Below are 26725 nucleotides of genomic sequence, written 5' to 3'. Positions count from 1 at the left end.
GTGATTATTGCTTGGAGCTCCTCCTGGGCAGGCAGAAAATAGGCATTTCCTGCAGGAGATAAAGTCTGTTTCACACATCTACTGTCCTCTAAGGTATGTCACCAAAGGGGTCGCTTATTGGGTTCACTGTAGGGGTCAGCATTCATGCTGACTGCTCAAGTTGGAATTATTGGGTGAAGGCCTATTTTAGTATCAAAATAACTAAAGTTTGGACCTATAGAAATGCACGTGTGTCGGCTGGGACTTTCAGACGGGATCAAATTTATAGGAGTCTACTGTTCTGCAGCCACTGAGCACTGCAGCATGCCAATATTCTGCTATGTGTAGTAGGAGATACATTCTTGCTGTAAAGTCCACTGCCATATGGTACAGTCGACTTCTGTTAATTCGACTCCGGGTAATTCAAACCTGGCCAAAGGTCTTGGCCGGCAGTCATACATTTCTACAGTCCCGAATCTCTTATTTTGATTGTAAAATTGGCCTTCACAGGATAATTTGAACTTGGAACAGTGACTCGCTGTTGACCCCTATGGTGAACCCAATAGCGACCCCTTTAGTGGCAGCACGTCTACCTCGGCAATGCTTAGGAAACAATGTATGCATTCAACACGTGTGATCGCGTATCGACAACTCCCATTTATGCTTGCCATAGGAAACTTTGGAGCAAGAACCATATATCACAAAGTTTAATTATGGTATTTATCCGATTCTAATGTGTGCCTCATAAGTTAGCACTAGTAGAATGCAATAGTTGTACACTTTTCTTTTCAATGACACCCGCCGTGGTTGCTCAGTGACTATGGTGTTGGGCTACTGAGCACGAGGATGGGGATCGAATCCCGGCCACGGCGGCCGCATTTCGATGGGGGCGAAATGCGAAAACACCCATGTACTTAGATTTAGGTGCACGTTAAAGAACCCTAGGTGGTCGAAATTTCTAGAGTCCTCCACTACGGCGTGCCTCATAATCAGAAAGTGGTTTTGGCACGTAAAACACCATAATTTAATTTTTTTTGTTTCAATGACAGTGGTAAGCTCCAGGCCATGATTTGGTAATGCCTGCCATGTGCATTCCACCCCATTTTTATTCTTAGGTAAATTGCCTTTTCATGATCAGGGTCCCTTGCGAGCAACTGACTTACTCCTGTACAGACACTTTTTTGGTTAAGGTCCTCAATCACTAGTAATTCGTCCCCACTGTTGCCGAGATATTCACCATTGATCCGCACTCCGAATGTGCTGCAACTGCAGATTTGATATGGCATTAATCAAAGCCAACACCGCCGTGTTATCTCACCACCTTGAACTGACACTCTCACACGCAGATCCACTGGCCACTGCAATCACCATGGCGGGAACGCTAGGCCTAGGTATGCTATTACGGTTCTTGACATTCGGTGCTGTCTTTTTCATTGAAAGAATTCACCGCTGTCAGCAAAGGTACCCACTCTGCGTCTGCAGTCCTCGTAAAGCACGGCGCGTTGCCTCAGCACAGTGATGCTCCGCGGTGAAGTGTATGGGACGCAGCACATATATTGTTATACTCACGTGCACTTGCCGCCTCCTGTCACAGTGCAAGCACCTATATGCCTAATAAGTGTACTGGCAGTCCTTCAGAGCTTTTTCGGACGTGCCTGTGGCGATTTGGGCCCTTCAGGGGCAGTAAAAGACATACATTCATTTTTTTCGGACATTGTAGCGGCCCTTAGGGAGTCTGAAAAATCGGACTGTACAACTGACCAAAAGGATGCTTCATCCATGGGGCGAACACGCAGCGTAACAAGGACAAGAATAGGAAGGACCATTGCATTGAGGAATGATCAGGAAAGGAACTGTGCCGCTGCCTCTTTGAAGGAGCTTCCACTCAAAAAGCAAAGTGTTGGCTGACGCTAAGATGCAGGTTACCCACATCAAAACCAAGATAAACCCCTTAAAGCAGTGAAATGCAACACTGAGGCATTATGCGCAGGCTGAGAGTATGTCAGGACAGTTGAGGTTGACTTTCCAGTTGCTTGGAGAATCTCATATGTGACAAAGTTCGGGCATGATACCAATCAGCTTGCTATCAGTTGATACAAATAGCTCTATTAGCATCTCTTTTTATTCGCATTTTAAAATGTTTGACTCTATTTGCCGTGAGCTAGACCACTTTTTTTACAGTGAAGCTGTCTATGCTGAGGATCTGGCAGATCGCATCCGCGCATAGACCAACAATTTTTCATACAGTGGGCCGATCCCGAAGAAAGTGCAATACCAGGCCAACCCGAGGCAGAAATGAAGAAAGCATTAAGCACTCCCCATATGTGGGCTGATACCGAAGGTCGTGAAATGCCAGTCAAACCTGTGGCGGAGATGAAGCAGGCTTTAAGCACTCCCCACACATGGGCCAATCCCATAGGTAGTGCAATACCAGGCCGACCCGCGGTAGAGGTGCAGTTCACCTTTAAGGGGCCCACGTACGCAGCTTTGCTGGTCATCCTTCACAGAGTAAAAGGGCACCGAGTTTCTTTCGAAGATATTTTAGTAGCTGTGCATTTTACAAACCCCTCTCTTCAGTTTTCTATTTTTAATAAAATAAACACTACTCCGTACTGTTCAAACTGGATTGTTTTTATTTTTTTAACATGCTTACCAGAGAGTGACAGCATCAGGTGACATGGTGTCAGCCCATCTTGACATAAAACAAAGTTCTGTGAAACCTGATAAAATCAGGGAATTTGAAAATTTCAACTTGGTAGACACGTTGTTCTTCTAAGCATGCAGTATGGCACATAAGCCTGGAGGTTAACGAAGAATCTCGAGAACATGTTAAGGGCCGTACAAAGAGCAATGCAATGATAAATGACTATGAGACAGGATGAGAGTAGTGTGGATGGTCGATATTCTAGTAGACATTAAGAGGAAAAAATGAAGCTGGGCAGGCCATGTAATGCATAGGGTAGATAACCAGTGGACCATTAGAGTTTCAGAATGGGTGCCAAGGGAAGGGAAGTTCTGTCAAGGATGACAGAAGACTAGGTGAGATGATGAAATTTGAAAGCACAAGTTCGCATCAGCTAGTGCAAGACAATGATAATTGGAGATTGCAGGGAGGCACCTTCATTCTGCATTGAACTTTAAAATAGGATGATGATGATGATGAATGCGTGCAACTCTTTAAAAAGAAATTTGGGCCGGAAATAGCTTGCACAGTTCACCAAGACACAAAACCAAATTCGTATGCTTTGCCACTAACACGGATGTATTCCAGCGAAGCTAACTTATGAATAGCGGCCACCATTGTGTAATCATCTATTTCATTGTTGGAACAGCTTGCGAAACATAGCATGATATGTTGGAAGGAGCTCTGTAACTTTTTTCTTTATAGCCGGCTATAATATGCACATGCTGAATTTTTTATAATTAATGCTATGTGATGTGCAAATTAAGCAGTAATTTTATGCAGTATGAAAACGTACCTTAGTGTTACAGTACAATGAGAGACGTAATCAAGAATTTGTATGTATGCACATCTGAGTGCGCATGCAATGCGTGCTGTCATCCTTGAGTGCGCACAGACGTGAAACTGGTGCACTGGACTTAGTGCAGCTTGGTAGCTCATTGTTTGTGAGGGGATTCGTAATGGCAGTGCTCCACCACGCCACAATGCAGCAGTCAACGCTGAAGAGAGGAAATGCTAATCTTACCGACGCTGCACACGCTCAACAGGCCAATGAGAGTGCTGACACGTGAGCTTGAAGCTCGCCAGATCCATCTCACAATTTGTGCGTCGTACATGACAGCATAATCAACATTTAATCATCGATTTATTTCAACTACCCTGTACGTCGACGTTGCTTCTTTAGTGTTGATACTTTGTTGACCCCCTCCCCTTTTTTCTTCAAGGATACTTCTGAAGGGATTACGGTCACTGACCAAGTCTGATGAATAATCTGACTTCTGACAGTGAAAAATAACACTGAATGTCCACATCAACACGAACTGGCATAAGATGCAACCATTTGTGACCTTTTTAACAGAAGCTTGTATTGCCTCACTGGTGTCGGTGTTACCGCGCGAAAAAACCCAAGCTGCGCAAAAATAGAATTTGCTTATCAGGCTGCGGATTCGAACCACCGACCTCTGGGTTGCGAGACCACCATGCTAACCGATTCAGCCACTGTCAGTTCATCAAACGCTGCCTTTAAGGTGGGTAAGTAGAAGCAGTGCAAGGCATGAGCAAATCACGGGCGTCCCCTTCCTCCAGAGGAGGGAAAGGGTGTGTTCGCTCGCCTGACACCCGCAGTTTCCCACGCCAGTTCAGGCCCAGCAGTCAGATGGGGAGGCCACGTTTGGTCTGTTCTGCCGAAGAGCAGGCTGTGTTGAAGGAATGGCAGTGGGAGCAGGCCACGTGTTGCCTTTGGCCAAAGAACAGGCAGTGTTTGATTGATGCCACCGGGAACTTGTTCGAGAAAGGGGTCGACGTTGACGTGCCGCCCTCGCCGTGAGGCGTTACAAAGAGCCGCAGATCCCAAGTTTCGCTTGCACCCCACTTCACAGCAGTGGAAGGGCAGTAACTTTTTGGCCTCCATCCTTGTGTCATAGTCCAAGCATGCTCTTGCTAAATAGAATCATTCTTGGCAACTAAATGTTAGTGTTTAGGTGCAATTAAAGCTCGTCATTGGAACAGTCTCCAGTACTTCAGAATTTCACAATAAGTAGAATACCATTTTGTTGGCAAGTACTACGGCAGAGATAGTGACCTATAGGTAGATACTGAAAGAGCCAGTATTCAGTAAAAACTTACAAATGTAAAAACATTTGGCCTAGCCTAGTTAAGAGTAATTGGCAAAGATAGCCGTTTTTGCAGTCTTATTCTAAGTGAAGGTTTAGCGCTACAGGACTGTGTGCCAGTTCAATTCCAACTACATCTGCCCAACTGATGCCATTATAGATTAATATTACTGAATATATACTGCAATCACATTATTTATTCATGAATTAAACTTGCGCAGGTAACATGTATGTACGGTCAAAAAGAGTTGATTTGAGAGAGATTATACAGCTAGCAACGCACTGCAAAAATAAAAGGTCACAAAGCGAATTTGTTCTCGTTAAAGAAGCATAACATTATCTGCAATGTTGTTAGAACTTCAAAAATAAGTTTTTTGTTGAAAGTCACAACCAGTAAACAACTATAGTAAGAATTTCATTTAAAGTTGGAGGAATGGTACAACTCTTGGCATTCTGGGGAGTTAAAAAGAGTGGAATTAAGAGATCTCAACTTTGTCAAGTAGGAATGAAATGGAGGGCCCGCCCCATTCTGCAACTTTACTGTGGACCAGTGTATGCCAACATGGCAAGTAAGAAAAAAAATTGGGTATTTCATGGTGCGTGTAGATCCATAGACGTTTGTTCCCAATGGTATCTTTTGATGACATGCCCAGGCTTTTTTTTTCTAGTCACTTGTTACACTTTAATGCGATAAAATCTACTTGAACCTCTTGTGGCTGCAAGATCCGCAGGCGAGCTCGTTCCCTCAATCGGGTGCCATCACCCAGTCTCTACTCGCCACATAACCATATCTTGTGAACATTATATACATCTTTTTTTTCCTCTTAGCATTTTGGGTGATATCCTGAGTGATGAAAACAAGCACTACATAAAATCAGCAACATCTATCATTACGACAGATTCATAACAATAGTGCAGCCACCACATTGTTTTAGCTTTCCATACTAAATAAACTCACTGGGTCTGCGTTCAGTGCGGGCAGAGGTAAGCTTGCACACGTAAGTTTTTGTTAACATTCATAACAAAGCAAACAAGCTTTCAGGACTATAAACCTTTGAGTCACATCAGCTATGTGGGAGCAAAATATACATTCAATAAACCGGAAAAAAAAAGGCACACTGTTATGTGCCACTAATCCTTTCTTAAAAAGCTGCAAGAATTTTAGGCAGTTTGGATAGATTTATAGCATGGCACAAAACTGATGGTGCTGTGCATTTGGTCACTGCAAGCAGCTGTACATTGTTAACCTCTCTGGTCAATCATGTCTGCTGCAGAAGCATCCCTAGTATGTCTCCAAATTTCAAGATACTTGATTTAGTGCAGTGTCGCTCTTTTTTGGCCTTTTTATCAGACTGACGCAGAAGTGGGAGCACTGTACACTGTTCACATTTTCTTTGTGCGCAAAAGATAAATATGCGTTGCATTCACCACTAAGAGAATGTATTTAATGCTGTTCTTAAGTTTACAGACTTACAGCACGACACAGATATTCATGACAAATCTGTGCATGTCATACAGACAGCTGAAATTTCAAATGAAACGCCACTTTCCTCCCTCTGGAGAAAGCGCCACACCCAGCCAGAGTCAAGGCAACACAAACAAACAGTGCGACGCAAAACACAGTCTTAAAAGTGTCGCTCGCCATGACGCATTACTTCGGTAAATCGCCCAATTCAGGATGCACAATGCCACGGTGGAAAATGTGCAACGCAACAAAAATGGATAAGAAAAAAAAAGCGGGTGGTGCTAGTCACGTGAACCCGATGTGGTTCTTCGGCTCAAGTATGTGACAAGGCGAGGAAGGAACGTCGCTTGCGGATGCTACTCAAGGCAGAGGGAGAGTGTGTCTCTGTTGGCAGTCACGCTCACCTCATGGTGGTGTGGTAAGAGGGCATTCAATTTCTTCTGTCTCCTCTAATAATAAACCAGTTTAAAAGATTATTTCGGTAAAGCAATGCCAGAAGTCTGAAGTCATTACTCCATACATTCATCATGGGTATGAAGTCCAATGCATGTGGAACTGTCGAAAGTGGTTCACTCATATTCTTCTCATCTACTTTCAAGAAATTTCACACTAAATTGATCTAGACCTCTGCATTGTCACAAACAGCAGGAAGCAACCTTGAAGTCTGTTTTGAATTCCTCATTAATGCATGAAAATCCAGGATGGAGCAGCCAAGTAACAGTCTACTACACATAACTCCATCTTCACCTCTGCGTTCAGGCAATGAAATGCAGTTTTTACCATAGCGAACATCAGATGTTTACTTGATGGAGATGCAGCTCTTAGCCTGTCTACGTATGACTGTGACATTTAAAGAAGATGCCAGTTATTTAAAGCCATGTTATTAAAAAAACATCTTTCATGTTCCTAACATGCCTGGAGGCAATAATAACCAGCTTGAAAAGTAATTATGTCCCATGGCTGCATTCGGGTCTCGAGAAGCTTTAAATTGCAGTGTAAACTAAAACTTGCTAGGGGGCCTGATGTAAGGCCCTCAAAAAACAGGCCAAACAGGGGGCTAAATGTTTCTTCAATAGGATAGAATGTGCGCTGGAAAATTAACACCAAATATAAATGAAAATATATTACTTCAGACTTACCACCAGACTTTCACAATTCGAGTCTTGTTCTCCAAGGTGCATTGCCATTCCGACTTGTCCAGCTAGTGAGAAATGCAGTTCGTATTGCCTCCGCCAATGTGTTGCACATGCACAAGTGATGAACTCTACAAAATGAGAGCAGCATTGAAGATAAACTGAGCAGCTGAAAGTGCACGCACTGTTGCTTCTACGCACAATATGGAAACTAAACAGCAGAGGTAAATTTCGTTAATAGAATTGCGTAACCCTTCATTCCCGTTCATATTGAAACATAAGTCGACTCTGAATATAAGACAACCCCCTACTTAAAGACATCGCATTACAGTCCCCTTTATAATGGAAAACTACATGTTCTATATAAATTGGGCACTGAAAGCACCATGCCCCGCTTTGCTTCAATTGTTTCGCTTAAATCTTTTGTGTACCCAGCAGAAATTCTAGATTCCAAGCTTTTGTTTTAAATGTAACAAACCTCGTCAAATTTGGTGCAGTGGTTGCCGAGAAAAACGAATACTCCGTTTGCATGTATTTAGATTGGAACACCCGAGCTAAAGCTTTCTCTTAAACGCGCCCGCCACGCGGAGGCATTGCCGAGCCCAAACCGAAGGAGCAGTACGGGATCCACATTTTGTCTGCTGGAGGCACCGCCAAATTATACTAAACAAAGAAACGTCGCGTACACTTAGTACACGTACAAATTTTCTCTTTATAGCGACAATGTAGGGGACTGCGGCTTGCACTGGCAGCCGGCTTTACCTATGCGCCGCCAGTCTGGTTCCTCAGACGTGTAGCGATTGCGACAGTGTACGCGGCGCAAAAAGCACCTGGGACTCCTGCAAGACCAGACAAAACCTTGCCTCTGTGCATTATCTAACTCCTTCTCATTACCGTTAAACGAAACTCGAGAACGCAGCCAAGAATTTCGTATTGAGCTGAGAGTACGCTGCACAAGGTCTACTGAAAGACGGAACTTTTAACGACAGCTTGTAGGCTAACTTCAAGATGTATCGATAAGTAACTGTTCAATAACTGTAGAATAAATACGTCCACTTGCCTGTCTGTTCACGCCAATACCGCAAGCTCTTTTCAGAAGCACGAGACGGGCGCTGAAAAGCGTCGAGACATTTCATTCGGCGAAATTAACCGCTTGCATTTCCAATGCAGCGAAAAATCAAGTGAGCGATTAAAGTGTATTAACGATTTCGATGATGCAGTCGGCCATTTTGGGAAGTTTTAGGCATGGATCGGCTTGGCTATAGATGCGCACAATCTTTGGAAGCGACTTTTTTTTTTGTCGCCAGACGAAAATCGCTGTGTTAAACTTTTTTTTTTTACAGAGAATATATGTTTATACTAAGGGCATGGTGGCTAGCATACACTCTTAAGCATAATTACACCCTTTTGCCACACAACGATAATCGTCATCTGCTTGTCGGCATTTCCTTTCTTTAACGCGGCGAGCCCGGTACTTTCCAGTAACGAACGGCATGCGCGTTATCATTCCCGACAGGAAAGTAACAGGCAATGCTATCATGCTGATAACGCGTGTGCCGTTCGTTACTGTAAACGCCGCCAGAAGTGGGGAACAATTCCGTGTGTCTTGAATGACGCTTGTACAGTTATCAGTCAAGCCGCCTAATGTTGCCACTTCTCTGCTGTGCTTATGTGGGCTTTTTTCTAACCTTTCACGGTGGGTGCAGCATGTCTAGAACCGCAGCGTCCTGCGCTCTATGCAGTTGCACGGGACTGGCGGCCACGCATCGTTACACAACTTCCCAAGTAACAATAAGAGTCAGTTTTGGCACTTGGTAGAGCAGTAAACGAGGGATCCAAAAGAAATGTGATTGTTCCGCAAATATATATTTCTCTATAATTCTGCTAGAAGTAATCCAAAAAACGAAACTATAGTCGGATGCAACTTAAGTATGCAGCGAAGCCCCGCTCACGGCCTCATAACCGCCAGCCACTGTTCCTCTGCGAGGCTGCAAATAATTCATACTTCGAACTTTTCCTGTTAGGCAAATAAGGCGGTAACCACAAATAAAATATTACTAGCGCATAATGTTATACATTTTCCCTCGCCTATTAAAGTATAATGGCGAAAGTCGAATTCTTTATTGAACTGAAAATTATAATATGCTTGCTTTGCTGCAACTATTTGTTTTCAAGTTTCAGTGCTGTTGGCAGTGAAGTTTCATGAGTAAAACTGGTTCAGCAGTGAAATGAACTGTACCGCAGACTTTTGAAGAGTGAAATGCTCAGACTCCATACACTTTGTCCATGTCTGTTGCACACCTCATTGCTTCTGCCGATAAAAGGCTCTTCAAGAACAGCAGACTCTCCGGATCTATCAAGTACGACGCATTGTTGAAAAGGCCACATGACGATGATTTTGTTTGCTTTTGTCATTGGCTGGCTAGGTGACACAACCCCGCGCGGTTCATGTGCCATGGTTGCTATGTATTCTACTATAGAAATCTTTAATTTACATTTTCACTCGTTTACTTGTTCTTGGCAGTGTTCTTCCTGCGGTTCTTTGCAGCGTGAGTCCATTTGATGGGGTTCCTTGTTTGCCATGTAAAGGAGAGCTGCATCTCACAGGCCTACCTGTGAGATGCACCTTATTTCATTTCTCTTTTCGGGTTTATGTGTCTTTATGATGAATGGTAGGCATTATTCATATTTGTATAATAAAGGTACCCTTCCCCTAATTTGCATAGGAAGGAGACCTGTGGTTGCCCCCCTCCCCCCCCCCCCCGAAAAAAATTACTGCGTACGCGCCTGCTCTGTTGCCATTGTTGAAATGACACAGAGGAATGCATAGAGCAAGCTTTAGAGTCTGAAGGCTCGCTTCGATGTCACTGGTTGTCCTTTCCCATTATGCACCATTAAAAGCACTCATTGGGGTTAAAACAATGTTTGACTAGTTGCTAACATATTTCATAGTTTCCTTCCAGTGCAGACTCTCTCTCCAGAATGCTGCAGGTCACACTGAACATTAATTTCCAAGTTTCAGTGCACTTCCTGAACCGCTCCCACTGCCAGATCCATCCACAGTAATTTTGGGTAGTTATTCCCGTAAAACTTCCGGGTTCCTTGCCTTGGCACTCAACCTCAGTACACTGTAGCTACTAGAATAGGTGAGAAAATTATGCTGTATAAACAGAATGAGAGGCAATTTCCTAAACATGCAAAAGCATGCAAGTTCCTTTAACGCGCAAAAAGCATGGATAGCAGGCATATATCTAATTTAGTGTGTTCACTGTGTGAAAGCTTACATTTACATATATGGAAGCATAGAACAAACGTTTCAAAGCATTAATTACATCCTTGAGCTTAATAATTAACATTAAAAAATTCTGTATAATTTGGGCAATTTAATCTTACACATAAAACGAATTCATTCAGTTTTGCAGACACTAAGTGGGCTCACAAGTTTCACTATGCCTTTTGGAAGGATGACACAGGAACATAATTTCTGCTGCAAAATGTTGTCCAGTAAAACATCTAATTGGGAAGAAAAGCATTCTAAAAACAATACAGGGTTTTCAACTTACTTATCCCAAATGAAATATGCAGTAATTTTTTACCAGTGTCTTTTATAGTTCTTTCAACAAAGAAATTATTGCCATGTGATGCTTTGTGCACTACACACAAAATTCAGTGAATGACAATGTCATTCATGCTTAAAATAAAAAAGAACACTGCTTCCCAAGTGTTGCTAGCGGCTACTTCCTAATATAGGTTATAGGCACTCAAAGTTCAAAATTCTCAAGTGAAAATGAGAGTGAAGAAAGGCAAATAAGGAGGTTAAAGTGAAAACACTGTATTAGGCACACCTGCAACTAATAGAGAAGAAAACTCAACTAACAACTCTATGGAGGTAATAGCAGAAGCGACAAAGTATGGAAAAAAATAAACGAAGCACTAAATCGGAAGTCAGTCGATACACAAACAGATACGTTGAACATTGATTGCACTTTTGTAGGTGGTACAGAACTTGCAGACCGTTTCAACAATTTTTTTGTTAAAGTAGGATGCATAGATCACGACATTCAAGATACAATGCATGCCGCTTCATTAAGAGAATCTTTATTCCTAAAGATTACTAGCATCCCTGAGGTAATTACAACATTTTCATCCTTGAAAAATAGCCATAGTCGAGACGTAGATGATTTAAAAATTAGGCCAATTAAGTACGTCATAGACTTACTTGCACCTGCAGTAATGCACATTTTTAATATTTTCTTTTTAACCGGAGTTTTCCCGCGTAATATGTACGTAACGAGAGTAATAGTTCACAAAGGAGGTGACAAAAATAATATGGGCAATTATTCGCCAGTATCTTGTTACGTTTCGCCTACGACGCGCGGTATAGCCAGCGCGGATGCAACGGACGCCGGGGCTTCGTTCAAAGCGGCGGACATTTTGGCCCGTTCGGAGCTCCCGCAAAGCCTCCCCGCCAAGCGCGTCCAGGCGTGTTTCAGTGCCACGTGTCTTCGCGTGTGCGTGTGTGTGTATGTGCCCACGCTTGTCAAAGTGCGGCAGCCGGGGAGAGGAGCTCCCCAAGTGTGAAGCGAGGAGGTCTGACAGGCGCCGGGTTGGCGGATGCGTCACTACACTCGTCTCAACATGTCTCTCAGCGTGTCCGTGCCCGCCGTCACGTGGCCTCGTCACGAGCCCTTCCTTCTTGCCCTCAACTGCGAAAGTATAAGAGCAGCTGCCCCCGGACGCCAAGAGAGAGGCTCCGATTTCTTCCGTTGAGTTACGTGCTCTCCTGTCTCTCCACTTCGGTCGACCTGACCGCCCGCTCTTTTGCGATGTTAGAATAAACAAGTTGTTCTGTTACCAGTCGACTCATGCTTTGCCGGGACCTTCGGATGCTTCCAGTTGTGCCCCAGGCCGCCAGGCCAACGCTACCCTTGGGGCTTGCGACCCATTTGCAATAACGGGCGTCAGCGCTGAGATTCCAACAACTGGTGGCAGCGGTGGGATTCCAACAACTGGCTGGTAGAGGTGAGATCGCGACAACGGAGGCCAGCAGCGAAGATATGCGGTTGACTGTATGCTGAGCAGCACAACGACCATCCGGGAGCAGTGCAACGAGCCCTGTGTGATGACTGGTTGCCTGCAGCGGAACGACTGCGCTGAATTCTTGGCTGCAAGGTTTGGTGAGTGCGGGACTTTCTTCTTCTGAGTTTTGCCAGGCTTTTGTTAGTGTCAGAAACAGAGCTGGTAATTGTGGTTGTCGTTGCTGCCGGGTTAGTTTGCGGCAAGACAATAGTAGGCAGTAGAGAAAGCAGCATTCAGAGCAGCCATGGATTTGAAGTCGTTGCGCAAACCGAAATTGCTGGAGCTTGGAAGAGAGTTGGGTCTGGATGTCTCAGACAAACTCAGAAAACCAGAACTGCTGAGGGCTATTCTTGAGTTAGAAGCTGAGGATGACGAGCTGTCGGAATGCCTTGAGACCATTGAGGAGAGGAAGACTCAAAAAGAGCAAAAAGAGAAACAGGAGCGCGAACTTAAAGAGCAAAAAGAGAAACAGGAGCGCGAACTTAAAGAGCAGAAAGATGAGCGCGAACGAAAAGAACAAAAAGAAAAAGAAGAGCGCGACCGTCAACACGCTTTGGAAATGAAGCGTCTCAAGGTAGAGATGGAACGCGCTCGTAATGGAAGTCAGGCACACGGTGCAGGAGAACGAGTATCGTTCAAAATGACTGACCTGATGCGGTCGTTTAAGCTTGGAGAGGACATTGGTTTGTTCCTGGTTAACTTTGAGCGAACGTGCGAGAAGCAGGGGTTCTCTCGGGAAACGTGGCCACAGCGCTTGCTCACTTTGTTACCCGGCGAGGCGGCCGACGTAGTCGCTCGCTTGAAGAGAGACGAGGCAGAGGATTTCGACCAAGTGAAATCGAGTCTGCTAAAAAAGTACAGGCTGTCCGCGGAGGCGTTCCGTCGGAAGTTTCGGGAAAATGAGAAAGGCAAAAGTGAGTCATATACAGAGTTTGCCTACAGGCTTATGTCAAACATGCAGGAGTGGCTCAAAGAAGAGAAAGCGTTTGGTGACCACGAGAAAGTTCTGCAGCGTTTCGGGCTAGAACAGTTTTATAGTCGGTTACCTGAGAACGTGCGGTACTGGGTCTTGGATAGGCCAGACGTTAGTACGGTGGCTCGAGCCGCTGAGCTAGCCGAGGAGTTTGTGACGCGTCGGGCTCGCGGAGCTAAGGACGGTCAAAAGGGTGAATTTGGCTCCAAGTTTGAGAGGCCGAAGTTCACACCCATGAGTGCAAGGGGGAACACACGTAGTGCGGATGCGAGTGACAGCAGTCCGACCGAACCTAAGGAGACGGCGGCAGCCGAAGCCGAACGCAGAAAGCGGTTTGAGACGAGGCAAGCGCGCGTTTGTTATACGTGCCAGAAGCCGGGTCACTTTTCGGCGCAGTGTCCGGAAACAAAAACAAAAGTCGTGTTTTTGTCATTATGCAGCACTGACGAGAACATGAAGCTTCTCGAGCCTTACATGCGAGACCTCCTCGTGAACGGGAAAGAGTGTGGATTGCTTCGCGATTCCGCAGCTACGATGGATGTAGTTCACCCCTCTTACGTAGAACCCGATATGCTCACCGGCGAGTGCGCATGGATCAAGCAAGCCGTGGAAGCTCATAGCGTGTGTCTGCCCGTAGCAAAAGTGCTTATTGAGGGACCTTTCGAAGCGCTTGAGACGGAGGCCGCAGTGCCATCTATGCTGCCCCCCCAGTACCCGTACCTATTTTCGAACAGGTCCGATCACCTCCTGCGCGAGAAAGGGCTTTTGTTTGGTGAGGCTAGCGTTCAGGCCTTAACCAGATCGAAGGTTCGGGAGCTCGCTGCAAAGGCGGTAGTTGCGGTGCCGACGTTGTCGAACAATGAGAAAGGGTCAGAGGCGCAGCAAGCTGATGTTCAGAGCACGTCCAAACTGAATAAAATTGAGCCTGTAGCGTTAAAGGCACCAGATACTGGAGAGGAAATGCCCGACACGGGAAAGTTAGAAGAGCTATCTGCAGATTTGCTCATCGCGCCTACGTCAGACGGACTTAATAGGTTGCTAAAAGTCAGCCGGGCGGCTTTGATAGCCGAGCAAAAGAAGGATGGCAGCCTAGAAAACATACGCTGCATTGTCAAGGAAGGTATCGCCAAGAAAAATGCTCGCTTTGTGGAAAGAGGTGGGGTCCTGTACCGGAAGTATCTAGACCGCAGGGGAGTGGAGTTCGATCAGCTGATCGTGCCTCAGTGCTACCGTCAGGATCTGTTGCGCTTGTCGCATGGGGGTTCGTGGTCCGGACACCTAGGAGTTAAGAAAACTAAGGACCGTCTCTTGCAAGAATACTATTGGCCAGGGTGTTTTCGGGACGCAGTCCACTTTGTGAAGACATGTGACACCTGTCAGCGGGTGGGCAAACCAGGGGACAAATCGAGGGCGCCGTTGAAGTTGGTACCTATCATTACGGAGCCTTTTAGACGGCTCGTTATTGATACAGTGGGACCTCTGCCGGTAACAGCCACGGGGTACAGACACATTTTGACTGTGATCTGCCCAGCGACAAAGTTCCCTGAAGCAGTGCCGCTTAAAGAACTCAGCTCAGTTGAGATAGTCAATGCACTACTGTCCATATTTGCGCGAGTTGGTTTTCCTGCGGAAATCCAATCAGATCAGGGCACAGTGTTTACTAGCGCTTTGACGACAGCCTTTCTCGAAAGGTGCGGGGTAAAGCTGTTACACAGCTCAGTGCACCACCCCCAGTCGAATTCCGTTGAGAAGCTCCACTCCGTCATGAAGCGCGTGTTGAGAGCATTGTGTTTTGAACATCAAACTGACTGGGAGCTGTGTCTGCCTGGGGTGATGTTTGCATTACGGACCGCGCCGCATGCGGCTACGGGGTTTTCGCCAGCTGAGCTGGTGTACGGTCGCTCGCTGCGATCTCCGCTTCGCATGCTTCGAGAATCGTGGGAAGGCAGGGGCGACGACCCAGTCGTGGTGGAGTACGTGCTTAGGCTCCTCGAACGCTTAAGAAGGGCACAGGAGTTGTCAGGTGAAGCAATGGCAAAGGCCCAGCAGAGGGCCAAGATTTATTATGATCGGACAGCCAGGGCCCGTCGTTTTGAGGTGGGCGATGAGGTCATGATATTGCGCACGTCGCTAAAGAACAAACTCGACGTACAGTGGGAGGGCCCAGCACGGATTGTTCAAAAACTGTCGGACGTTAACTACGTTGTGAGTCTGCCAGGAAAGCGGAAAGCACAGCAAGTTTACCACTGTAATCTGCTCAAACCCTATAAACAACGGGAAGCAGTGGTGTGCATGATGGTAAACGTTCCCGAAGAGCTTCCGGTCGAGCTTCCGGGACTAGGCTCAGTAACGAACAGGAAAGACACCGATCAAGTCATTAGTGACTTAATCAGTAAAGCATCGCTGTCGCCTGAGCAGAAAACCGAACTACACCAGCTCTTACAAGAGTTTCAAGGTCTGTTCTCTGAGAGGCCTGGTAGGACTTCTGTCCTTACTCATGACATAGAACTTACCTCCCCAGAGCCAGTACGATCCAAGGCGTACCGGGTGTCACCCCGCCAGAGCGATATTATGGAGGCTGAGGTAAAGAAAATGCTACAGCACGGTGTTATTGAGGCGGGTGAGAGTGATTATACCTCCCCTTTGATTTTAGTTGAGGTACCGGGCAAGGAACCTCGTCCTTGCGTCGACTACCGCAGGCTTAATTCCATCACTAAGGATCAAATTTATCCGATCCCTAACATCGAGGAGCGCCTTGAGAGAGTGAGTAGCGCTCAGTTTATTTCCACCCTAGATCTTGTCAGGGGTTATTGGCAGGTTCCACTTACAGAAGAGGCTAGTAGGTATGCGGCGTTCATTTCACCAATGGGGACATTCCGTCCTAAAGTTTTGAGTTTTGGTTTGAAGAACGCGCCATACTGCTTTTCAAGCCTCATGGATAAAGTGTTGCGGGGACAGCAAGAATTCGCTTTACCGTATCTAGACGACGTAGCGATATTCTCCGCATCCTGGCCTGAGCATATGGCCCACTTGCGGGCAGTGCTAACCCGCCTGCGCGAAGCGGGCTTGACAGTCAAGGCTCCCAAGTGCCAGTTAGCACAGGCCGAGGTTGTGTACCTCGGTCACGTGATTGGTCGGGGTCGTCGCCGCCCCTCTGAAATAAAGGTGGCCGCTGTGCGAGACTTCCCGCAACCGCGCACGAAGACCGATATTCGGTCGTTCTTAGGTGTCGCCGGCTACTATCAGAGGTACATCCCCAGGTACTCTGATATCGCGGCTCCCCTGACGGATGCTCTAAGAAAGACAGAGCCGCAAACAGTCGTCTGGGACGAGACAAAGGAAAGAGCTTTTAGCGCCCTAAAGAGCGCCCTAACAAGCCAGCCTGTGCTACGATCGCCCGACTACACAAAAGGGTTCGTTGTTCAGTGCGATGCTAGTGAGCGAGGCATTGGCGTTGCACTGTGCCAACGGGAAAATGGAGAAGTAGAACACCCCGTCCTGTATGCTAGTGGTAAGCTGACCAGTCGTGAGCAGGCGTACAGCGCCACCGAGAAAGAGTGTGCGTGTATCGTGTGGGCCGTTCAGAAATTGTCATGCTACCTAGCCGGCTCGAGGTTTATCATTGAGACGGATCACTTCCCTCTCCAATGGCTGCAGACCATCTCTTCCACAAATGGCCGCCTCCTGCGCTGGAGCCTCGCTTTGCAACAATATTCCTTTGAGGTGCGTTACAAAACGGGGAGTCTCAACGGTAACGCCGATGGCTTAAGTCGAAGCCCCTAACGTGGGAATCAGCCTCAAAGTTATTTGTTACTGATTTTTTTCTTCCTGAGGCAGGATTTTTAACATATTGCTTTTGTGTAGTGTTTCAAAGTGATGACGTGCTTTCTAGTGCAATTTTCCAATTTGTGGACGCGTTCTGAGTGCTGCTAGACTACTGTAAGGAACTAGGCAGTAGTATAAAAGGGGAAAGAGCCTGGCAGGACTTGGTGAGGGTTGTTTCGTGCTTGCTGACTGAGCGGTTGAGTTTCGGCGTAGTTCTAACGCTTGCCGGGAACGACAACAAAAATGTCAACTCTCCCGAAGTCACTTTGCAGTGTCCTGTGTGAACCTGAACGAGAGAACGAGGCCTTCTCTGTGCGCTGCGCTCAAGAAACGCCGAAGGACGACCGACTTCGGTTATGAGCATCATCGAGCGACATCCCTCCGGACAGCGGATGCAGTCCCCTGACCATCGGGATCTCCTTCCCCCGGCGCGGCGGTCTGTTACGTTTCGCCTACGACGCGCGGTATAGCCGGCGCGGATGCAACGGACGCCGGGGCTTCGTTCAAAGCGGCGGACATTTTGGCCCGTTCGGAGCTCCCGCAAAGCCTCCCCGCCAAGCGCGTCCAGGCGTGTTTCAGTGCCACGTGTCTTCGTGTGTGCGTGTGTCTGTGTGTGCCCACGCTTGTCAAAGCGCGGCAGCCGGGGAGAGGAGCTCCCCAAGTGTGAAGCGAGGAGGTCTGACAGGCGCCGGGTTGGCGGATGCGTCACTACACTCGTCTCAAGATGTCTCTCAGCGTGTCCGTGCCCGCCGTCACGTGGCCTCGTCACGAGGCCTTCCTCCTTGCCCTCAACTGCGAAAGTATAAGAGCAGCTGCCCCCGGACGCCAAGAGAGAGGCTCCGATTTCTTCCGTTGAGTTACGTGCTCTCCTGTCTCTCCACTTCGGTCGACCTGACCGCCCGCTCTTTTGCGATGTTAGAATAAACAAGTTGTTCTGTTACCAGTCGACTCATGCTTTGCCGGGACCTTCGGATGCTTCCAGTTGTGCCCCAGGCCGCCAGGCCAACGCTACCCTTGGGGCTTGCGAGCCATTTGCAATAACGGGCGTCAGCGCTGAGATTCCAACAATCTATACTTCCTGTGCTATCAAAGGGATCCGAAAAAAATGTTAACTTTCGTATTAATAAATTTTCGCAAAAACATAGCCTGCTAACCGACTGTCAACACGGGTTTAAGAAAAAGCGGTCTACGGAAACTGCTTTAAGTATACAGAAGGAGCTTATTCTAGAGAACACTGACAAAACATTTCTGACTTTAGGGTTATACTTAGACTTCAGCAAAGCCTATGATAGGGTCAACCAGAAATTGCTGCTGATAAAGCTGGAAAAATATGGCATCCGAGGAATAACACTTGAACTTATCTAATCTTATTTAGAAAGCCGACATCAGTTTGCTGAAATTAATGATAACAGATCGCAGATAAAATCTTTGACAGCCCGTGTGCCCCAAGGTAGCATTCTTGGCCCGATACTTTTCCTGTATTACATTAATGATATTGTTACGTGTAGCTGACGTACGAGTCTATTTACAATATATTTACACGTAGACAAACGGTGGCAATGATGGCGACGCTATATCAAGCGGTGGCCACGTCGTCTTCCTTCTCCTCAGTGCAGCCACACTACGGCGCCTGTTCCGTAGCATCACCCCTGGCAGTAGAAGCGCCGTCCCGGTGCTTAATCTACATATCCGCGGCGAAAGGTGTGTGATATGGCTTTAGTCTCGCCACGTGAACGATGTCACTTGCAGCCGACGATGACGCTGAGAGGCTGGCGGGTATGACTTCATACGTGACATCTGTCACTTGTCGCACCACACGGTATGGGCCAGTGCAGCGCGACAGCAGCTTTTCGGAAAGGCCCACACGTCGAATGGGGGACCAGAGAAGCACCAGAGAACCCGAAGTAATTTGTACGTCGCGATGGTGGTAATCATAGAGGCGTCTCTGATGCTCCTGCGAGGCCTCGAGACGGGTGCGGGCGAGCTGGCGCGCGTGGTCGGCGTGTGCGATCGCGTCGCGGGCGTATTCAGTGGTTGAACGTGTGGCCGAGGGCAATAATGTGTCCAAGGGCAACGCGGGTTCTCGGCCATATAGGAGATAGAATGGTGAATAGCCGGCGGTGTCGTGACGCGATGAATTATACGCGAACGTCACATACGGTAAGTGAAGATCCCAGTCGTGGTGGTCGGTCGCGACGTACTTGGATAGCATGTCGGTGATGGTCCGGTTGAGGCGCTCCGTGAGGCCGTTGGTCTGTGGGTGGTAGGACGTGCTGAACTTGTGCTTAGTCGAGCAGGAGCGGAGGATGTCCTCGACAACTGCCGACAGAAAGCTGCGGCCACGGTCAGTGAGTAATTTTCGCGGGGCACCGTGCACTAAAATGATGTCATAGAGCAGAAAGTCAGCAATGTCAGTAGCACAACTTGTCGGAAGGGCTCTGGTGATTGCGTACCGCGTAGCATAATCAGTAGCGACGGCGACCCATTTATTTCCGGAGCCCGAGAGAGGAAACGGTTCAAGAAGGTCTAGACCAACACGGAAAAAGGGTTCCGGTGGGATGTCGATCGGCTGAAGACATCCAGCTGGAGGTGTGGAGGGCTTCTTCCGGCGCTGACAGGGCTCACAAGCGGCAACGTAGCGCCGCACGGTGCGGGCGAGACCCGGCCAAAAGAATCGACGGCGTACACGGTCGTATGTGCACGAGACGCCCAAGTGTCCAGCCACGGGAGCGTCGTGAAGTTGTTGGAGGATAGTCGAACGCAGGTGTGATGGAATTACAAGCAGAAGGTCATGGCCGTGTGGATTGAGATTGCGGCGGTATAGTGTCCCTTCCTTAAGGAGAAACATCCGGAGAGAGGCGTCACCAGGCGTTGACTCCAGATGGTCGATGAGGGCTCGTAATAAAGGATGGTGGCGTTGCTTATTGCCGATTTCGAGCAACTGGGACACAGAGAAAACGCAAGTGATGGTGTCCGCATCAGCCGGTTCGTCGACGGGGTAGCGGGACAAACAATCGGCATCCTGGTGCAAGCGTCCCGTCTTGTATACCACGGAGAAGGTATATTCTTGCAGGCGTAACGCCCAGCGAGCGAGTCGTCCCGTGGGGTCCTTGAGCGAGGATAGCCAGCAGAGCGCGTGGTGATCAGTGATGACACAGAAGGGGCGTCCGTACAAGTATGGACGAAACTTGGCAACAGCCCACACAAGAGCGAGGCATTCGCGCTCTGTGATTGAATAATTGCGCTCGGCGGGTGATAGAAGTCGGCTGGCATAGGCTATAATGCGATCATGTCCACGCTGGTGTTGTGCCAATACTGCTCCTATGCCGTGACCACTGGCATCAGTTCGAACTTCCGTTGAAGCAGACGGGTCAAAATGGGCCAGAATTGGAGGCGTGGTAAGGAGAGTAGTGAGCTGCGAAAAAGATGCGGCATGGTCAGGTCCCCAAGACAACAGAGCGTCTTTCTTCAAGAGGTCGGTAAGGGGACGGGCGATGGTCGCAAAATCGTTCACAAAGCGTCGGAAATATGAGCACAGCCCTACGAAACTACGAACGTCCTTGGTAGACTTCGGAACAGGAAAGTTCGTAACGGTGCGAATTTTGTCCGGGTCAGGTCGCACGCCTCTGGCGTCCACGAGGTGTCCAAGGACGGTGATTTGGCGGCGAGCGAAGTGACATTTTGACGAGTTCAACTGGAGACCGGCGCGGCGGAACACGTCAAGAATCGCTGAAAGGCGGTCTAGATGCGTGTCAAATGTGGTGAATAAACGATGACGTCGTCCAGATAGCACAAACAGGTGGACCACTTGAACCCCTGAAGCAAAGAGTCCATCATTCGTTCGAAGGTGGCGGGCGCGTTACAGAGACCGAAATGCTTCACCTTGAACTGATAAAGGCCGTCAGGGGTAACAAAAGCAGTCTTCTCTCTGTCCATGTCGTCGACGGATATCTGCCAGTATCCTGACCGTAAGTCGATAGAAGAAAAATAAGTGGCACCGTACAGGCAGTCTAGAGCGTCATCAATACGTGGCAAAGGGTACACGTCCTTTTTTGTGATTCTGTTCAGGTGGCGATAATCTACACAAAAACGCCACGTTCCATCCTTCTTTTTGACAAGTACGACGGGAGAAGCCCAGGGACTACAGGAAGGCTCGATAATGTCCTTTGCAAGCATCTTTTCGACTTCCTGTTGGATAACAGCTCGTTCTGACGCAGAAACACGATATGGACGTCGGTGAATAGGGTTCGCATCGCCAGTGTTTATGCGATGGGTCACGACGGACGTTTGACCTAAGGGTCGATTGTCAAAGTCAAAAATGTCGCGATAGCCTTCAAGAACGCGGCAAAGGGCTGCAGCTTGAGCAGGTGTAACGTCAGAGGAGACCATCTTCTTAATGTTGACGTCAGTACTGTGCGATGACGTCACGGTATGGGCTGAGCTGTAACGATCTTCCACTGTGAATGGCTCGACCTCATCATTCTGCAAAGCGCGAATTATAGCCAAGGAGATCCCTTGAGGCAGAACTTGCGCGGTTAGCGCGAAATTGACGAGTGGAAGGCAGGTGCGGTTGCCAGTAATTTTAAGCACAGTGTGCGGCACGATAACACCGTGTGTAAGCATAACAGCCGGAATTGGTGCGGCCACGTAATTGCCGTCAGGTACAGCTGGTGAGGACAACAAGTCTACGTGTGTCATAGAGTGAGGTGGTAGGCGAATAAAATCTATGCAGCTCAGATGGCTGGGAGGCGGGTCCACAGGGTCGGCAAGAAGAGGCAAGTCAAGGCGAAGTGAGCCGGCCGAACAGTCAATGAGGGCAGAATGATGGGCAAGAAAATCCAGACCGAGAATGAGTTCGTGAGGGCAATGCTCGATGACGGTGAAGAGAACGACGGTGTATCTCTCAGCAATGGTGAGTCGGGCAGAGCACATGCCAACAATAGCGACAGTCCCTCCGTCGGCGACTTGTACAAATCGGTTCGGGGCAGGCGTCAGAACTTTCTTGAGCCGACGGCGAAGAGCAGCACTCATAATGGACACATGCGCCCCGGTGTCAATCAACGCGCACACAGCAACATTGTCGACGAGAACGTCCAAAAGATTCTTGTTCGTCGGTAAGGTGAAGCAAGGATTTTGAGCCAATGTCGTCTTTGCAGCTTCACCTCCAGAAGCTGTGCTGTCTAGTTTTCCGGTCGGGGGTGCGGCGAGTAGGTCGGAGAAGGAGCACGGCGAGACGGGGGCGAGCGAGATTGACGACGGGAGGGAGAAGGCGAGCGGGACTATCCGGGTCGTGTCAAAGGCGTCGCAGGGTCAGATGATGGGGTGGGCATAGAAGGGGCGACGGAAAAGGACGCACTAGAGGGGCGAGGGTGGTAATTAGGAGAATAGCGTGTCGGGGAAGTCCAGCGGCTGCGGCAGTGGCGAGCGACATGTCCAATGCGTCGGCAGTTAAAACAGATCGGCTTGTCGTCCACGGTTCGCCATTCGGAGGGGTTGCACTGTCCATAAGAGTAAGAAGGGCGCGGTGGGGCCGTGCGTGGAAAGAGGTTCCGAGCATGCAGAACGAATGGAGTGCAGGCCGACGTTGGATAACTCTTGACGGACGATGGCCTGGATCAAGGAGATTGTCACCGGAGAATGATCAGGTGATGGAAATGAAGGGGCCGCCGGTTGTGCCGCTTTGACCTCACGACGGATGATGCGGGTCAAGTTGTCACATCGCGATGGCTGGTGGAAGAGGTCGTCACAGGATGACGTAGCAGCTGTGTTGGGAAGTCGCGTGATGTGCTGGGATACCCGGCGGCTTTTAGCATGCTCAAGACGGCGGCACTCCTTGAGGATCGTATCGATGCTGGTGACGTTGGTAAACACCAGTAAATTGAAGGCATCGTCAGCAATCCCTTTGAGGACGTGATTTACCTGATCGTCCTCAGACATGGTCGGGTCAGCCTTGGCACAAAGGGCCAAGACGTCGAGAATGTAGGACACGTAGGACTCGGTCGACGTCTGTACACGTGTGGCGAGGGCTTTCTTGGCATTGACTTGACGACCGAAGGGATTGCCAAAAAGGTCGCGGAGCTTCTCTTTGAAGAGATCCCAGCTCGAGATCTCCTCTTCGTGAGTCTGGAGCCATGCAAGTGGAGCTCCGTCGAGGTAGAAAAGAACGTTCGCTCCTACCTGTGACTGGTGCTGACACGTTCGTATAAGCGGAGCCAGTCGTCAACATCAGGACTGCCGACTCCGTTGAAAACACCAGGATCCCGAGGTGGGGAAATGGAGACGTAGGTCGGGGCTGCAGGCGGAGACGGTTGCGTAAATGAAGTGCCGCCAGCAGGAGCCGAAGTTGCACTGTCGCCGTTGCGACCGCTGCGAAGCTCCATGACGGGTACGGGGAACGTCCACCTCCACCAAATTAATGTTACGTGTAGCTGACGTACGAGTCTATTTACAATATATTTACACGTAGACAAACGGTGGCAATGATGGCGACGCTATATCAAGCGGTGGCCACGTCGTCTTCCTTTTTCTCAGTGCAGCCACACTGTGACAGCTGTTCCGTAGCAATATTGTACAAGTGAGCGATATGTGTAAATTTGTCACGTATGCAGATGATTGCTGTTTTCTTTACAGGTAAAGATTTAAAAGAAATAACGCCTATAGCAAGCTCCGTTTGTTATGGACTTCGAGCATGGTCTAAGGCAAACGGCCTCATCCTCAATGAAACCAACATAAAGTGCGTTATTTTTCATGCTCTGGGAAGTTCTACTACATTGCCAGATAATATTGTGTGGGGTCTGTATAAAATTAACATTACGTCATCCATAAAAACCCTAGGCATAATACTCGCAGAGCATATGTCCTGGAATGAACACGTTAGTCATGTTTGCTCAAAGGCACGAAAAGTTGTTGGTGTGTTAAATTGCAATTGAAGTGCATTACATTTTCAAGTTAAGCGTCTCATTTATCATGCTCTTCTCCATTCACACCTCAGTTAATGTTCACTTATATGGGGTAACACTACAGCGCAAAATATTCAAATGCTGGAAATACTCCAAAAGAAAGCAATTCGGGCGATAGCGAACGTTTCTTTTTTCGAGCATACGCAAGAGCTTTTCCAACAAAACAGAATAATCAGAGCCCGTGACATATATAAATTCAAAACATCTAAGCTATAGAAATGCTATGCTGGGAAAACTCGATTCATTCCTAGCCCCGGCAACTCTACAACAAAATAGAAGTGCATATTCATATCGTCACCAGGCACCATGGCAGATCCCTTTCTCACGTACTAATTATGGCTGCCAATGCCTTAAACATACACTACCTTCCCTACTTAACTATTTTAACCAACAACATGTTGATGTGTTATCTCTAAACAAAACTAAAATATTGGATTTGTTCTTATAGATGTGTATTGTTAACTGCTCCAACAGTTCCGCAGAACTTATCATATATTTTCATTTTGTTTATACGTTCACACTTGTAACTACTATTCCTAGAATCCGGGTTTCCGCTGCAGTGATTGTGCCCGAACCACGTGGCAGGGTTTCGTGTTGTAAACTGGATGCTGCAAAGGGCGTCTTCGCGTTTGTTAAAATTCAAGGATGTGACGACGCCCTGGGCTACGTTGCCGTGATGTCTGTCGCGAAAGCAGCAGCCTATATGCAGATTTTCTTTTTTTATGTTTTTTAACATAGATGCACATATATATTTGCAAGTATGTAAAATAATTTCTGAAAAAAAGAACGTTTCCTGATGGTAACTTAACTTGTGTTTATTGTAAACTTCTGTGAAATTTGTTATATTTATATATGTATGTGTGTATGTATATATGTGTATACATATATTGCTTTTGCATTCTTATTTATTTATTTATTTTACAATACTGCAGGCCATCGTCGGGCCCATGCAGGAGTGGTTACAACATGGAATACAGTACAAAAAAAGAATAAAGTGAAACTAGTGTATCGAAAACAAAGAGCATTAGCACACACAAAAAAGAACACACTCGATAAATATATACACTGTTTAAATGAGCCGTCCGGGAAGCAGGAGAAACAGCGTTTACCATAAGAATGCATCTACAGAGGCTGCATATGAAATACAGGTAATATCACCATTCGAATTCCAGATTCTCAATACTGTCAATAATTGTGTTGGCAGATGGGCAATTTACGGCTCTAGAGGGTAGTATGTTCCAATGGGAAATGGCGTGTGGGAATAAAGAGTACTTGTGAGTGTTATTATGGCTGGGATGGTGTCGTATTGATTTATTATGGTTGGTTCGGGCAGAAAGTCTGAATGGCGCTTGAATGTATGTTGCTTGTGGTATTCGATAGGAGCCGTGATAAAGTAAGTATAGAAATGTTAATCTGGAAATCATTCTATGTTGCAGGCACGTACCCAGGGGGGGGCCCCGGGGGGGCCCGGGCCCCCCCCCCCGAAATCAAGTGGCATACCCCCCCCCCCCTTTCCTCACCCACGCCACCACTCCTCACAGATTCCTAAAGCGCCGCCAGATCAACGTTGAGACTCGGCAGCTATTCATCAGTCAGCATTATGCTGCCTTTTTCACTCCTTTTAGATGGCGGTAGTTATCGGCATCTCTTGTAATGTGAAGGGCAGTTTTCTCATAGATTCCGCACCCGCGCGATTAACTCGAGATGCGTTCAGTTGTCACCATCTATTCAACCGTCACGCGCATAGCTGTTGCTTTTGTTAGTTCAACCTTCTTTGTTTAGGCTGATCCTGGGACCAGGAAAGGGATGCGGCTGTTACTCAGCTGGTCTGTACTCTCGTGGAACGAGTTGCGGCCGAAGAAAACGCCAATTGCGTTTAACTTTTCCCTTTGCTTCATTATTTCCTTGAGTTACGGCTCGTCACGACGCTGGCAGATGCCCGGAACCATATACACGTGATATGCGTTAGATAAGGTGGGAAATAAAATAATGTGAAAGAGCGTCCATCATGAAACCCTGCAATAACCCTTAAACCCATAAGCAAGATGACTGTCGCCCGTTACCTCGTCTGTTTTTCTCTGATTGTATAGCACTTTTCGTGCAAAATTGGCAACTGGAAACAAAAATCGCAAGGAGTTGAAAAATTAAGCGATCTACTAAGAGAGCCAAGGCAACAACCAAACTGCAAGGAAAAGCGAATAATAAAAAAAGTTAACCGTTGTTTATGAGAATATTTATGCATCAACATCTTTTTATTTAAAAAGGAAGTAGAAAAAACGCCGCCGGAAGTGGAGAACAATTACTTGTTTTGAATGACGCTTCTACAGTTATCGGTCGAACCGCCTCACGTAGCTACTTCTCTGCTGTGCTTATGTGGGTGTTTTTCTAACTTTTCGCGGTGAGCGCAGTACGTCTAGAATCGCAGAGTCCTGCGCTCTACGCGGTTGTATGGGACTGGCGGCCGCACAGCTTTACGCAATTCGCGGAACTGTCAAAACTGATCAACAAGCTGAAAATA

General features: G+C 47.6%; 1 long non-coding RNA gene across 4 annotated transcripts in view; it reads right to left on the bottom strand.

The window, feature by feature from the left end:
• Positions 1–8576, bottom strand: part of LOC126525381 (uncharacterized) — a 44014-nt gene extending 35438 nt beyond the window's left edge. The window contains exons 1-4 of one of the 4 annotated variants that reach the window (XR_011890776.1): positions 8432–8576; positions 7378–7502; positions 2633–2699; positions 31–49 (exon numbers count right to left, since the gene is read on the bottom strand). This is a non-coding gene — a long non-coding RNA (uncharacterized lncRNA). Of the gene's footprint in view, positions 1–30; positions 50–2594; positions 2700–7377; positions 7503–8431 lie in introns of those variants that run through there. The other 3 variants (XR_011890777.1, XR_007598219.3, XR_007598217.3) reach the window with 3 other exon arrangements.
• Between the last annotated feature and the right edge of the window lie 18149 nt (positions 8577–26725).

The sequence above is a fragment of the Dermacentor andersoni genome, chromosome 10 (genome assembly GCF_023375885.2).
Source record: "Dermacentor andersoni chromosome 10, qqDerAnde1_hic_scaffold, whole genome shotgun sequence".
Taxonomy (NCBI): Eukaryota; Metazoa; Arthropoda; class Arachnida; order Ixodida; family Ixodidae; genus Dermacentor; species Dermacentor andersoni.
The sequence above is the reverse complement of the archived record's forward strand: the minus strand, read 5'-3'. Positions and strand labels throughout refer to the sequence as shown.